Here is a 15,478-nt window from a genome sequence, read left to right as displayed (position 1 = left end):
ATTACTGAGCTTTTTCAGTTTTTCGAAAATTTCTTAGTTATAGCACGGAATCTGGAATTGTCCCCAATATATGCCAGTAAGCTCACCCTCTATTACATGGTACTTACAACACTAACGGTGAAAAGTAGTACATTATGCCGCAATGTACAGTGGCATCATCTGCCGTTATGTGTACCTCTGTCTACCCTACGATGATGTACGATATGATGACGATGATTCATTAATTTAATTGTAACGAGACAAATGTATTGATAAACAGCAAGCACAATACCGGACTTCAAGCAATTCACAATAATTTCCCTTTGCAAACGGGAATAAAAAAGAGGTCCTGGAAAAACTAATCAAATACTATAAACTCACGATAGATCGACTTTTGAGAATTTCGTTGTCGAAACTCAGTTGAAAAGGGATATAACTATTAACAATTTCAAAACCGTATAAATATTATCTGAGAATCACAATTGAACCCGATATCTCTAGATCGACAATACCGCTTGCATCTCTTGCAAATACTACTAGAATGAACCAGTTACTTTAATATTCATATACTATTCAGCACGTTCTATAAAGATTCAATCTCAATTTCGAAATTCCACCAGTTGCTTGTTGCTTGTGAATGGACGCACCTTGCAAGTTGCAAGTGACGCACCTCTAGTGAGCTTGCTTTGGTGGTACAGTAGACGACAAAAATTATAATGATTGTATAAATATGATGATATGTTAAAGAATGTGTACTAGTTTCTTGGTTAGTTGTTGAAATTGATAATATAATCGGGAAATTAAAGTAGTGATTTTTATTATAGATGGGAAGATCACACTGGGTTTTGTTCGTGTGTCTTGGATGTGTTTACAAACATACAAGTTCACATACACGTGATATCCAGGCCCGAAACAACTATTTGTGGATCACGCTAGGTGCGGGAATCGAATCCATTACACGCTGCTCAAGACAGTTCAATTTCAGTTACTTATTAGAAAATTAGCTAACTAACCATTATAGGTAGTATTCAAAACACTTCATTCCTATCTCTCAGACATTTACTACCCAGAAATACTAATCTACTTATAAAAACGAACAACAAATTCTCTATTTAATTGTTTTTAACCACAAAAAGCTAAACAACAGCATTACATCGCTGACTGTACAACAAAGGTGAACTTTAGCGTAAAACGCACACTAATTGGCCCAAATGAGATGTAGCAGCCATTTAACCTCCTTACTCTTTCGACTCCTTACAGCTGCAAGGCTATATAGCCTATAGTACTATAGTCTAGGATATTAGGGCAGTGTTTCTCAAAGATTGTTCTACCATGGCCTAGTACCAGGCTCGACTGACACAGAAAACCGACGTGAAACAACGCTTGCGTTGTGTGAGTGAGGTTACCGGTGGCCCAATTACCCCTCTTCCCAATCTTGCCATAAACCCAACAATCCTCAAATTCCTAAGTTCCCCCTCTCAAAGGCCGACAATGGACTTGTAACGCGTCTGGGGTTTCAGGTGTCAAAGGCTAGGTGAATGCTTACCATCAGGTGATCCATTTGCTCGATTACCGGCTTATTCGATAACACAAGTAATTGCCGTTAGGTGGGTCTGGTTCCATTTGGTATTTTATATTAAAGGCTTGATAGGCTGGTACCGGGTTGCAATCAGATTAGAGTCTCCATATATCCTCAACCCAACTCCTAAATTTGCTCCAATTCCTCTGGTATCGCAGAAATCTAAGGATATCATTGCGCATGATTACCATTAAATGATCCGTTCGCCACATGTCACTCTAGCCCATAAAAACAGTCAATAGTAGCAAATATTTTTACGAACAATACGACGTGAAATAATATTTTGATGTAAAGACCGGTAGCGGTTCCTTGTTCCAAAATATTGACCATTTGAGAACCACTGGCCTTGTATACTAGGGGATTAGCAACGCTTATATTCTCGCATTCTTGCTAGCTATGATTGTGATTGCTATCAATGAGTAACGGCCTCTTTGTTTCTCAATGTATTACTGCTTGCCTGGTGCGTTTCCCATCATGAGGTTAAATGCTACTGGTATAGATATTACATACAATGCTAGTGTACTGGGTAATGAGTTCGTTTTAATGCTTGTTTGAATTCATGAGTATGGAAGTTGGTCATTTTCTGCATAGGTTTTCTAGTAGGTGAGGAGTTTGACTGCCAACAAATATCTGGTGAAGCTAAATCCTCCATGGCGTTTAATGTGTTAATTTAGTTTCTTTTTTACCTGTTTTTGTAGAATATAGATAATTGAACAGACAAATAACTTGAGGTTGGGTGATCAGCACAACACTGCCCATTAATAAATGCCTGACACTGGACACCCGCAACATTAGAGGAGTTATGAGTGCGTTGCAAGCCTAAATATTTGAAATAAAAAAAAAAACTTATTTTGCTAATCACAGTGCCATAGGTAATCTCGCATTTTTTTTAAAAAAAAAAAAAACATCAATTTCCTAGTGTCATAAACAATGCTGTCATCATTCAAATTCGAAGATTCCACAAAAAAAAGAATAACAACCAATTCAAAAACAGAACACAGACCATTTCGATACATAAACGAAACAAATAAAAATTCTGAAGTCGTAACAAATGTCGTCCAATCAAAATTTCAGAACGCACATTGTTGGAAGCCATAATTAAATTATACATTCATGCATAAAATAGCCATTACGCTGTTATGAAGGGCCGTACGTACGATTAACAGATTACATCGTGCTATCCCGCCAAAATCTGTGTGTACTTTTTCATTTAAATGTAAACTTTACATATAAAACGAGAGTGAATTAAATCTGCAAAAATCTTAGCCATCATTTTGTATTTTAAATGGCTAAGAAGTTACATTTGTTATGAAAGAAGATAAGTATTAAGATTCGATGTTATTTTAGTTGATTTCTGGAAATTTATTTTATCTTTTAGTACGTTTAACATTTTTGTGAAGCCATGGAGTTATTTGACCGAACACAGATTTCTTTTTTGAATGTTGAATGAAAAGCGAAAGTTTAAGACTTTTATAATTTATTTTATTGTTAGGTTGAACTAATTATTAATATGACTTCTCCCGCCCTGGGTGAGGCGAGAGGGAGTGTCAGACTCTTACTGACTAAAAACCACCTCGTTCCTACTCCTGCTTGTCGAGCCGGAGCCCGCTTCTCATGCATGAGTGTGCGAACCTACCAACGGCAAAGTACCAATGTGACGTTTTCCGAGTTACATGTACTTTCTAAGCATTAGACACCATTAACAAACGGTGAAGGAAAACATTGTGAGGAAACCTGGGTTTCTAATTATAAGTTTGAAATCGCCAACCTGCATTGAGCAAGTGTGGCGATAAATGCTCAACTTCTGCATGCAAGAAGAGGTCTTTGGTCAGCAGTGGTCACAGCTAATGATATTGATGTATTTATCAATGGGTAATAAAAAGTGTTAATCTAAAACAGTTTCTAAATTAAGACGAAGACATTTTCAAATATTTTACTTCCTGATCCAAATCTATTAATAATCAGTTCGACGTTCAAAAAGGCGGGACATGACCTATGACCGAATCTGCCACAGATAACGCAAGATTAATGACCGAACACATGAACGAATTGAACGAATGCTTTATACAAAAAAAAAAACAAAATCTTTATTGCATTTCCTTTCTTGGGCGGGGCGTGTAACAAAATTACAATTAACTTGATTTACAAACTGCATAAATAACACTTCAAATTATTAAATACGACGCCCCGAGACATAACACCAGTTTTACCGTTCCCCACAGTGTTGCTAGCCCGAGATGCGAGAATACCCAGATTTTTTGTTGTGATACCTTGTCGTTGGCAATTTTATGCATCGATGCTTTTTGATCGATACGTATGTTTCTCTGATATCGTTAATTATTGAAGATATTGCGGTTTTGTTTGACATTTAAGATTGATCTACGTGAATAAAAGGTCTGAGATGCTGTATAATCTCCCATGTTTTGAGGAAAAAATCGTATTAACTCGCGGCTCCATTAAACTGTCGCTAAACATTGTTATTTATATTTTTGCTATATCAGTGTGAATGTGTGTGAAAGAGACAGGGTGTGTTGTCTCGCTCTAAAAGTTATTGGTATGTTAAAGATTATCTCAACAGTGAAGAGTGCTTTTGATACTGCTTGTTTTACATCGAATATTAATTCTTTGAGAGTGTAAGGAACCTTATAAAACACGGGACATGGAAAATAAAAGGAAAAAGTTGTTTTAATGATTGCGAGCCCGACTACTTGGGACTTTAGTGAGGGATCATTTTATTTAGGAATTTATTTGTAAGAATTTTAGTTTTTGGAATTATTTTATTTTATTATTTGCATTAGGACGTGTTTCTTTAGGTAATAATGGTGTAGGGTACATTTAAAATACTCATAAGCATTCAAATTGTACTAAATTAATGACTTTATCTGCGAATTTGATCTGTACGGCAATTTTTTTTATGGAATAGGTGGCAAACGAGTAAATATGTCTCCTGATGGTAAGCGATCAGTGCCGCCCATAGACACACGAAACACTAAAGGAGTCACAGTTGCGTTGCCGACCTTTTAAAAAAGGAGTACGCTCTTTTCTTGTAAATTTGAAGGTCGTATCGTATTTAATATCAATAATAAACTATTAAACTTAAAATGTCAAACACGTCTAAGTTTTAAAATTATTAAATCTTTGACTCATAAATACGCCGCAAGACACATCCATAGCGCACTAATACCTACTAATCCATGTAATTTCTCCCATACGAGTATACCGAGTACGATTATAAAATATAATCGATATCGCATACTTTGAATCATTAATCGCCTACACTTTATCGGACGGCGCGAAAATGTACACAAATCACACCTCTCTCGAACGAACGTTGCTTTTTTTTTCTTTTTTTTTTTGAAGTGAACCCAACGCACTGGGAACGCGTTCTTCCAGCCTATGTTTTTTAGTCTTTTTTAGCACTTTTAATGTTTTTTTTTTCATGTAGATGAAGTTAATGCCGTTTAGGATGCTGTGTGATCGTAATGTATACTAAGTGCTGGGTTTTTGGTGTCTTGGGTTGTAGGTAGCTTCTAAGTACTAGAGAAGTGGTTATAAGAATCTATTTTTTGTGAGAGTTTGCATATTTTTAATGTAATTGTATGTAAATATGTGCCAATTATGTTGAGTCTTGTGTAAAAGTATAGGGTTATAGCTACTTCATCATCACCATCAGCCTGTTCTCGTCCAATGCTGGACATAGGCCTCTCCAATGGCCCACCACTGAGCTCGATCTTGCTCGACGCATCCAACCACTACCAGCCACACTGCGGATACCGGAGCTGCGGACTACCAAGCGGGTTTACCGGGGCTCCGGCTCGAAAAGCAGGAGTAGGAACGGGGTGGTTTTTACTCAGTAAGAGTCTGACATTCCCTCTCGCCTCGCCCAAGGCGAGAGAAGTCATTGGATGATTTTCCCCCCTCAAAAAAAAGCTGTAGGGCGCCCTCTACCACGCGTGTCTTGTTAAAGCTACACTCATAGCATAATTCGAGACGCAAGACGCAATTTTATTAAGAATTTTTGAAAATTTGAGGAAAGTTGGTCACCAGTTGCGGTTTCTACTACTCAGTCAACGAAACAGTTTTTATTTTTAACCCATTATACTAAGTCAATTCCAGTATCCGGTTCATACGAGTTCAACATTTGCAAATCAAGTCATTTTTATCAATTAACAGCATAGTGAAGTATAAATTGATTTAAATTTGATTATAACTTCGACCAATTAACTATTATCTATTGACAGGCGTAACAAAACGTTGGAAATTTATGTTTAGCAGCATTTTACATATAAAAGAAGATTGGTATGTTAATAAATTGTTTAAAAATAATCGCGTCAAATGTTCCATACAATTAGTTTTATTGGTTTTTTTATTGCTATTCTGACAGATTAATTAATTTATCTTTGCTATCTATAGTTGATTCTCTTTTTTGCTTACTTACTTACTTGCTTGCTATTTTTAGCCTGACTACTGATTTTATTTTTATGTCCGTTTTCGGAATCTCCTATACAAAATAATAATAACACGAATTCAATAATATTTGACGGTGTAGCAATAGGATCCATAGGTTCACTCCCAATTTAAAGTCAAAGTCAAATCATTTATTCCAATTAAACCATAAAATAGGTACTTTTGAAATTTCAACAAATAAAGAAATAAATAATAGTCTGTCAGTTTGTCTGTCAGTAAAGCTAGAAGTTCTTGGCAAAATGTAGTTTCGATTGGAAGAAGAATCAGAGAACTTCATTCGTTACTCTTTTAAAAATACATGTTTAAATGCAATTATTTAAATCTTGGCTTATATGTATAAAAGGTGAAATATGAGTCTTGACAATTATTTCACAATGATTTCTATCTAGAGATATAAAAAGGTGCCATGTTATGATATGATAGTGTTGCTTATATATCTGATTATTATCAGCAAACCATTTTAAATATAAAATACACCACATCCAGTCGATCGTCTTGTTCAAAAAGATATGAAGCAATTACCTCAGCCTGTTTTTCTGACATTTACAAGAAATATAAAAATATTTTACGTGACAATATTACTAGTATTAAAAAAGCCTATATATTCAAAGGCTGTATGTCCCACAAAAGGATGTTTAAAAAGACATTTACGTTGGCTGGGTATTTTTATTTAAAACGTGTAATTGAAAGCTCTAAACCCTAGCTAATATTCTTAAACTCGTAAAAGACGGACTTTTAAATTATTTACTTTATGGGAGACGGAATATTATTGTCTGGCAACACAGTTTTTTTACTTTTTAGTGAATTATCTTTACGTTTTTCTTGAGTTAAGAACACTTTCGTAAAAAAGATGTGGTTGTTATTTAGTTTGATTAAAAATCCCATTCCCACATGGTGTAAGTCTTTGTGTAATCTAAAAATTGTTGTTTCGGTTGAGGGTGTCAAATTGTTGTTCGTGTATATGAACTTGTATGTTTGTTAACGCTCTCACGATACAAGAGAAAATCCTGGTGCGGGGCAACGGTTTTTAAAAAGTAAATCAAATATTATGAAGCATCTATTCCTGAACAAATTTTAATAAACATTCTCCTGCAACTCTTTAACTACAGCCCCAAAAAAGCGGTCCAATTTTTTTTCAATTCAATCCTGTCTTAAGCCATGCTTTCCCATATTCAATTCTATTGTTTCCCATACTATTTATCTACGAAATACGTTCCAAACTTTTGAACTAAACACAAAAATTACGAATGTCCCAAAGGCGCGGTGTTTAAAAAGAAACAAAAGTTACAGCGTTCAGGAGCTGAAAGTCGGCGAACTAGTTTGCATTTTCAATTTTAAGACGATTTAAGTTTTAAGTTCAGTTTAAGTCGTTTTAGATTCCATTCGGATGGGATTTATCGTTAAATGGTCCCATTGCGGACATTTTTGGGCGAGTTCATTATTGTTTTCTGTATTTTCGTTGGGTGTATAGAGATGTAGTGGGTTGTTTTTAATTGTTTTGTTTTCTTAAAGACCAAAGAAAGTAAGTTTTATAGCATAGAGATGTTTTTAATATAACGTAAGTTACTTTTACAGTCATCATCATCAGCCAAGAGACGTCCTCTGCTGACCAAAGGCCTTTCCCTCCGGAAGACGTAACGTGGGCAGACCTCCCACTAGATGGACCGACGACATTGTCAGAGTCGTGGGGAGCCAGGACTAAGAGGGAGGCCTTTGCTCAGCACTTTTTTTTTGTATTTTTTTAGAAAACCTGGACACTAATGATTTTTTTATCGGCTTACTCACGTAACTGTTTGACGAGGAACTCGACTGGTTTCAAACCATGCTAGAGGCATCATCATACTCATGAGCAGCACACGTCGTCAAACAGTTGCGTGACACGTGAGTAAGCCAATCACATAATAATTAATTTAGTATGTCTCACGAAAGTTATAATAAAGCCTGGATAAATAAAAGCTAGTATTAGCTAAAACTTACGTAGGTAGGTATGTAAACTTTTCGACTGTTTGATTATATGTGAGTACCATTGTAATTTGCGATATGGGGGGGGCGGAGCAAGCTAATACAAATCTGACACTAGTGTGGGCGAAAAGTAATAAAAGAAACAGACGGATGATGACAAGCCAACAGCACAATTTTATAATCAGTACCCTTAGTACGAGTTTGCAATACGTTTAAAGTAATAAAGTAATCATTGGCCGGCTCGAATAAACCAACCAATCAGAGTGTCGAACGCGCTCTCGTTCTTAAAGCAAACTCATACTAAAGATACCTTTTATTTCGTTTTTTTTTAAAAAAAAACGTTGCCCCACACTAGGATTTTCTCCTGTGTCGTGGGTGCGTTTACAAACATACAAGTTCACATACATAAGACAGAACCGAAACAACAATTTGTGGATCACACAAAGAGTTCCACCGTGCGGGAATCGAACCCGCTACACATTGCGCGGTAACCAGTTGCCCAGCCACCGCACCAACCGTGCAGTCACACAACAAGTCAACACCACAATTTTATAATCAGAAAACGTTCACACACACAAAACGACACAACCTCACAATTGTCACCTTAAACTGCGTAGGAGTTTATCAGCCATCTTGAAAATCCCTAACCTCGTTCAACCCTAGTCTTTAGGGTTGTTAAACACCAAACTGCCGTGTAACATGCAAGTGAGTGTCACTAAGGTGTCAAGAATGTGGTATGTTCGCCAATTAGCTTGCTCCAAATGGGACCGGTCGGTCCAGCGATCCCGTGGCGGATTTTATGGTCCGCGTCGATCACAGAGCTTGTGATAGGCAAAAAGATTGGTTTAAAAGTTTTTAGTTATCTGTTTGTTGGTTGTGTATTGTTTTTAAGTGTTTACTTTTGTTATTAAGGAGGTGATTGAACCCTTCCATGCTCCAGTTTTGAATTTGGAATTGTGTCCAGTGAATGACTTATTGGTAATGGATTTTTTTTGAAGTTTAAGAACTTTTTTTGCCAGAGGTAAAGCATCCAATGATTTGTAACCTAAACATAATTTATTACTTTCATAGGACTAGGTACACCTAATAACAGTTAAAATAAAATTGTTACCGACTTAAAAATGAAGAGGTTTTTTTAACAAAATAATATAAGTTAGTGGTCACAAAATTGTAAACAGCTTACATATTAGGTATCTATTAACACATTGAACGCCGTGGTGGTCACCGGTGACCGACGTTAGCGGAGGATTTGCCTGCAACAGTTTTTTCTCTATTGGCAGTCAAAGACTTAAGGTTTTAATGAATAATTTTGTTTAAAACTTATGGCACCGAATTCTAACCTATTAGTGCGTGGATATGATAACCTATCAGTACTTATAATAGTATTTTTTTACTCTATAGTTTTTAATTTTTGTTTGGTTTTAGTTTTGTAGTTTTTTTATTTATTTAAAGTGTTAAGATAACATGTATCTTGCGTGTTTATTTAAAACCACCCCCTTAAGACACCACTGTCATTTTGAAGACGCATCATACATTTTTAATAAGGCCATTTTAATGTCAGCTAGCCACTTTAAAAACAAGCTTTGCGCAGCCAAACAGGCTACGTAATTATCCTTAAATTTTATGTTTTTTTAATGAGACGTCTCTTAGTTAATTATAAGGATTAAATCAATTATATTCAACTTGACGTGAATGTGTTAAATAAGTGAGAAATTTGCTTTAAAAGTGAATAAATTAGGAGTTTCTTGGAATGGGAGGGAAAAAATATTTGCTGTCACATTAAGGTGTTGTGTTAGTTTATAATTGGATGAGTTGATTTGTTTTTGTCTAGTTGAGGAAGGAGATTGTAAATTCTTATATTCAGCTGACTGTCTATGCTAATAGGAGTTTAGCAGCAGAAAATTCAGGGTGCTTTTCCATCAAAGCTGTGCTATGTAGCTATGCTACGAAGCTGTGATAGCTAAGATGTGAAACTATGTGACCGTTTCAGCGGATACATAGCTATATAGCTGTGCGAGGAAGATGCACAGCTCGAGTATGCGACGTATCGATAGTAGCCATCCATACCATAGCCATCCATAGCACGTATCTTTCCATATTATAAAAAAACATAGCTAAGCCGAGTCCGTTTCCATCAGTGCTAAGCAATGGCTACCAATGAATATGATTGTAAAAACCAAACGCACCCACGGCAACGTAGCATAGCATATCTCTGATGGAAAAGCGTCCTTAGTATTATTTTTAAACCATAGGTACATATTACTGAAGATATGGTCCATCAATTGTACAACGCACACAAAACACACAGTTTTTTTTATATGTGAGTTATTACTATATTAACGGATTGTGATAAAAGTTCGCAAAAAGACTTTCACTACAAAATACAAGATGAATTTTTACTTTTATCTAGCAACAAACAAAGTCCGCCATACAATAATATCATCCATCAAACTAATTCAAAACAAATCGTGTTTTCACGACATTTTAATTTCCCGCCAAATTTGACAGCTGTCACGTCACAGTGATTGACGTTCAAAGAGAAGTTTGCAGGCAAAGGAAAATAATTATAAATCCTATTGCTAGACTATCATGTCTTGTATTAAATTACAATGAGTATTAAACTGATTCACAATGAAATCATCGTTTGAATGAGTAATCATCGCATGATGTTAAACTTTCTATTTCGTTTGTCTAACATTTTATTATTACAAAGAGGTTTTACACTTTAGATGTTGCGTGGTAACCCATTAAGGTTACTCTCTCGTTGTGTTAAGGTTCAAATTACGTTTTTCGTACAGCTCAATAAAAACTTAACATGACATTAAGTACGCCCTTGTCAAAATTGTTCTTTCCATTTTAACAAGTGCTTACAAAATGTGCTTTATTAAAATTAAATATGGCTGCAACGTCTCCATATTATTATTTAATTTGTTTTCTCCTAGAGAGTTTGCATTTTTTGTGCTGGTAACATTGTTTAATTTTCGCTGGCAATGTTTTCCGTTCGCTTTTTAAATAATTATGCGTGTTATTATTAGATTTAAATCTGTTTTGAGATAAATATCTCTAATCTTTGACTAAACGGTCAGCAAATTGTTTTAATTTGTTTTAGAAAGGTTGAATTGTTTTTTATTTACTTTCTCCGATTTGTATGTTTGTACTTTAATGATTTGAATATATTTACATGAATGACCTATCTACCTAAATAGCTACTACATAATGGACAGTTACTTTGTATCAGTTTCCTGTTGAGTACTATAGAGCAACGAATGGAGTTTCTTGCTCTTTCTTCTCCATTCGAAGCTACACTTTGAAACGAGCATCTAGCTTCACTAACGGACAGACTGACAGACTATTATTTATTTGTTGATATTTCAAAAGTATTTATTTATGGTTTAATTGGAATAAATTATTTGACTTTGACTTTACGGTATGAGGTCCATGATTCTATTTTGCATGCAGTTCAATAGATACAATTTTTTCGATGTGTGTTATACACAAAATAATTATGAAATCTAAATTATTTAAATATGATTTACGAATAAATAAATGGATTTAAACCATTTTTTAACTTAAATACCTTTGTTCAATATACCCAAAGTAAGCAACAAATCCGTATTACAATAAATATTGTAATTTAAAACAAATATGACGCTCGCTGATTCAACCTTTCAGTTTTAATTATTTTCGTCACGGTAAATATGGTGGCTTTAATTATGGTAATTTGTTTTCACTTTATCTTTCCGTCGGAGTATATTATGGTGGTTTCTCCTTGAAGGGGTAGGCAGAGACCTACACCGTGTTTGTTATGAGTCACCATCGTGTCATACGTCCTAAGTAACGGATTATGGCTACCGATTGGAAAGAGGGATGATGACGGTGTATGAAAATTAACAATCTATTTAGTCCGTCAGTTTCAATAATGGAAAAAATATTAGTCACGTATTTTTATTTTGTAAAATAAGGTAACAATACTTAGATAAAATGAATCAAAGTTTAGGAGTGAGAGCAAATACGTCATTTCTACATATAAAATGTACGTACAAGCGACGTGATTTCGCGATATTTCTAACCAATATTAAATTCGAAAGTAGAAATACATGTCTAATATAAAAAAATAACCATACAAGACGGACTCTAATGTACAAATTAGTCATCTACCCCATTGTATGCTATTTATGGGAAACTAGCAGTTTCACAGCTTAGCTTTTACATCTTCGTATCTTAGCTACATAGGACATCTCTGGTAGAAATGCAACCTATCATTAGTAGTAGTACCTATACTAGTAGTATCATTATAATAACACCACAAATAGGTCGGAAGTAAATATTACAAAATAAGGTACAAATAAATTCAAAACTGACCACCCATTCCGATCCAAACCTCCGATGGCTATTGTCGAACACATTTAAAAGTAATAAATATTACAATGTATTTGATTACAGAACATGGTGTCATCAATTTTAAATTTCGAACGCAACAAAACGAATTTATATTTCGATTCGTCGAATACAAGCCGTGGATTGGATGAAGTGTTGCTGTGGTTGAAATTTTACGCTTCGTTTGGGGAAATTATGTAATTTGCTTTTTTAATATTTTGCTGTTAGAAGAATGCTTTGTTGAATGACATTTGTAGTAGTTTATAATGGGAAGTTGAATATCATAATTTAGTTTTACTTGGGTTTTACACTCTGATACGTATTGTAAGTAGACAGATAGGTTTTAGAAAGTTACTATTAACTATTTTTACTTCTGTTTATGTTTAATGTAATTTCTGTTTGCTGTGAAGAGGTTTATATTAATGTAATTTATTAAATCGATATTTAATTTACCTCAAAATCCAAGCAATATAAGAGTATAAGAAGTGCAAATTAAAATATGACGCTAGCAACCCAAAACAAAATGGATGGCCAAGATGACAGCGAATAAAGTGTCGCCAGCGTTCGTTTGTTTAGTATTTGCATATTTTTGCACATCCTTCTGTTATTCGATACTCAAAATATTCAGCGTGGGATTATATTTCGATTTAAATCAATAAATTTTATTTTCCGAAAGTGATTTTGATTTGTGATCAGTTCGAAAGTGGGGATGGGATTTCGAAAAGGGTTTTTATCGAAGACACTTTATTAGTCTTATGGGTTTTATTAGTTTGGCAACATTTTGAGTTTTTTTATTGGCTACCTTGCTTGCGCAGAATTGGTTCGGAGAAAAGAGGTTTGTGATACTGTAAGCTGGTTAACTTTGTTGTAATGGCTTCTGTTTTTTTAACTGTGTGCATAAAAGTTATGTATGTAGATTGTTTTTTTTAAACATCTTTTCACTGCTTCGTTGGACGAGTGGCCGCAAGTACGACAGACGACAAGCGGTCTTGGATTCGATTTCCGGGTCGGGCAAAGCATTATTTCGAAAATTGCGTGAGTGAGTTTACCGGAGGGCCAATTACTAACCGTTAAATTCCTAACCCCCAAAATGCTGGCAACGCGCTTGTAACGCTTCTGGTGTTTCGGGTGTCCATAGGTCGCGGCGATTGCTTACCATCAGGTGATTCATCTGCTCGTTTACCTATGTATGCTATAAAAAATCACATTGTAACTCAAAACTACAGACTACTGCTGAGATTCAAACATTTCATACATCCAATAACTGACACACGAATACGAATCATACAATTTGTATGTATGTTAATTGCGTTGCATTCTCAAAAACATGACCAGACCGAGTGTAAGTTACATTTTTAATGTATTCAACCGGCACAGATAATTTAAATCAATTATAAATCGTTCCTGAATGCAAACGAATGAAAGACCGAGCTGAAATTATCTTGGAATTCATTTCAAATCTTTTGGGTTCCTTCGGTTGGTGAGAAAAGCTTTTAATTTTAAGGTTACATAATAATATGTCTAGTAAGAAGGCGCAGGTTCGAACTTGTGTCGGGGAGTGTAATGTCAGTCATAACTAGATCCGTAAAAACATTTAGTGGATCATACGAATGATCATTTTGAGCAGGAATCGAACCCGTATTAGCTTGCACAGTTTGATATTTTGTTTGGGTTATTAACTACTGCCTCTGTCACAAAATTGTAATCAATATTTTTTTTAAATTGGTACAAATTGTTAATCTATAAAAATATCTATTATATAGAATCTATAACTATTAAATATCTATCCATATCTACTAAATATATACTATTTTATAGTATTTATTTATTTAATACAAATTAATAAAATTATACACAATTATAATAGATACGGAACCCGTTACCCTTCCCTCTCCTACCATCCCACGACTTATTTAACATATTTCCTTATCAAGTTCGTATCTAAGTCACTTTATTGAATATCGTCAGTTCCATGTCAGATGCATGCACCTTATGGTAATTATTTCCAAACTTTACTGTTGATTTTAAACATAACTTGTCGCGTTATGGGGTCTTTTACCTTAAAAGTAAGAGTGATTGCGGAATAAGACGTGTTTTTTTGAAGTTTTTGATCTAAATCTGTTGGTGTGATGTCTGTGTGGTGGTTGGTTTACTGGACTGCTTTGATAGTTAATGGGGTGGTTTAGAGAAGAAGTAATTAATATTATATTTGTTACTCTTTCTCCAAAAGTGAGGCATAAAACATCAGGTACTCTGTCTGTTCGTTTACCTTCTATACCATAATAAGTGTGGGAGAGCTATGCTTCGGCACGAATAAAAAAAGGCCGGCAAAGCACTTGTAACTCCTCTGGTGTTTCGGGTGCATATGGGCGGCAGCGATTGCTTATCGTCAGGTGATCCGTCTGCACGTTTATGGGCTTACTTATAACATAAAAAAGAGGTGTGCAATATTCGTAGCAATTGTCGTAGGCTGAGATATGGGAGACATTGAAGTAGGCAGAGACTTGGCACTTCCATTGGCCCTGCCTACTCCCTTAGGAGACAGGTTTGAGATTATGTATGTACGTATTATTTAATACGTTTATTTTAGTACAATACGGTAGGAAATAATTAAGATAAATTTTAATAGTTATACCTAATTAAGATAATCTAACATAACATTACGACACATCGATGAAGAACACGTGTGGGACATGGCAGAAGTGATAGTTTTTAACATAAAAATGTAGATCATAAAATTCTATGTCTGTTTTAATTGCAAAAACAGTTCTATATCAATCGTAATAAAGTTATGTAACTATTAGATATATAGTAATTAAGACAAGATAAGGACTTTAATGTAGGCTATTGATATTCTTGTAAATGACACTTTAAAACATTAAATTAATTAAAATAACTAGTTTTTGTAAACTGGTATTTTCATGTGTGCTCTAATTTTTTATAGGTTGTTCTTTATGGGGCTATTAGTTTTTATTGCTAATTAGCTATTATAGGTACGCCGGCTATATCTCTGTATAGAGCAAAAGAAAAAAATAGCCTATGTTTAGATATAAAAATCACACCATAAAATAGATATGTTAGTCGTGAGAGAAAGAAAAACACACACTGTCGCAT

The 15,478-nt window shown here is 34.8% G+C and overlaps 1 protein-coding gene across 1 annotated transcript in view; it reads left to right on the top strand.

The window, feature by feature from the left end:
- Nucleotides 1–5,494, top strand: part of LOC126911571 (uncharacterized) — a 38,846-nt gene extending 33,352 nt beyond the window's left edge. The window contains exon 2 of the mRNA XM_050699300.1: nucleotides 5,447–5,494. The gene's annotated coding sequence lies outside the window, so the exon portion shown is untranslated. The remainder of the gene's footprint in view (nucleotides 1–5,446) is intronic.
- Nucleotides 5,495–15,478: the final 9,984 nt, after the last annotated feature.

The sequence above is a fragment of the Spodoptera frugiperda genome, chromosome 16 (assembly GCF_023101765.2).
Source record: "Spodoptera frugiperda isolate SF20-4 chromosome 16, AGI-APGP_CSIRO_Sfru_2.0, whole genome shotgun sequence".
Lineage (NCBI taxonomy): Eukaryota > Metazoa > Arthropoda > Insecta > Lepidoptera > Noctuidae > Spodoptera > Spodoptera frugiperda.
Note: the sequence above shows the minus strand (reverse complement) of the source record. Positions and strands in the feature narration are given on the sequence as shown.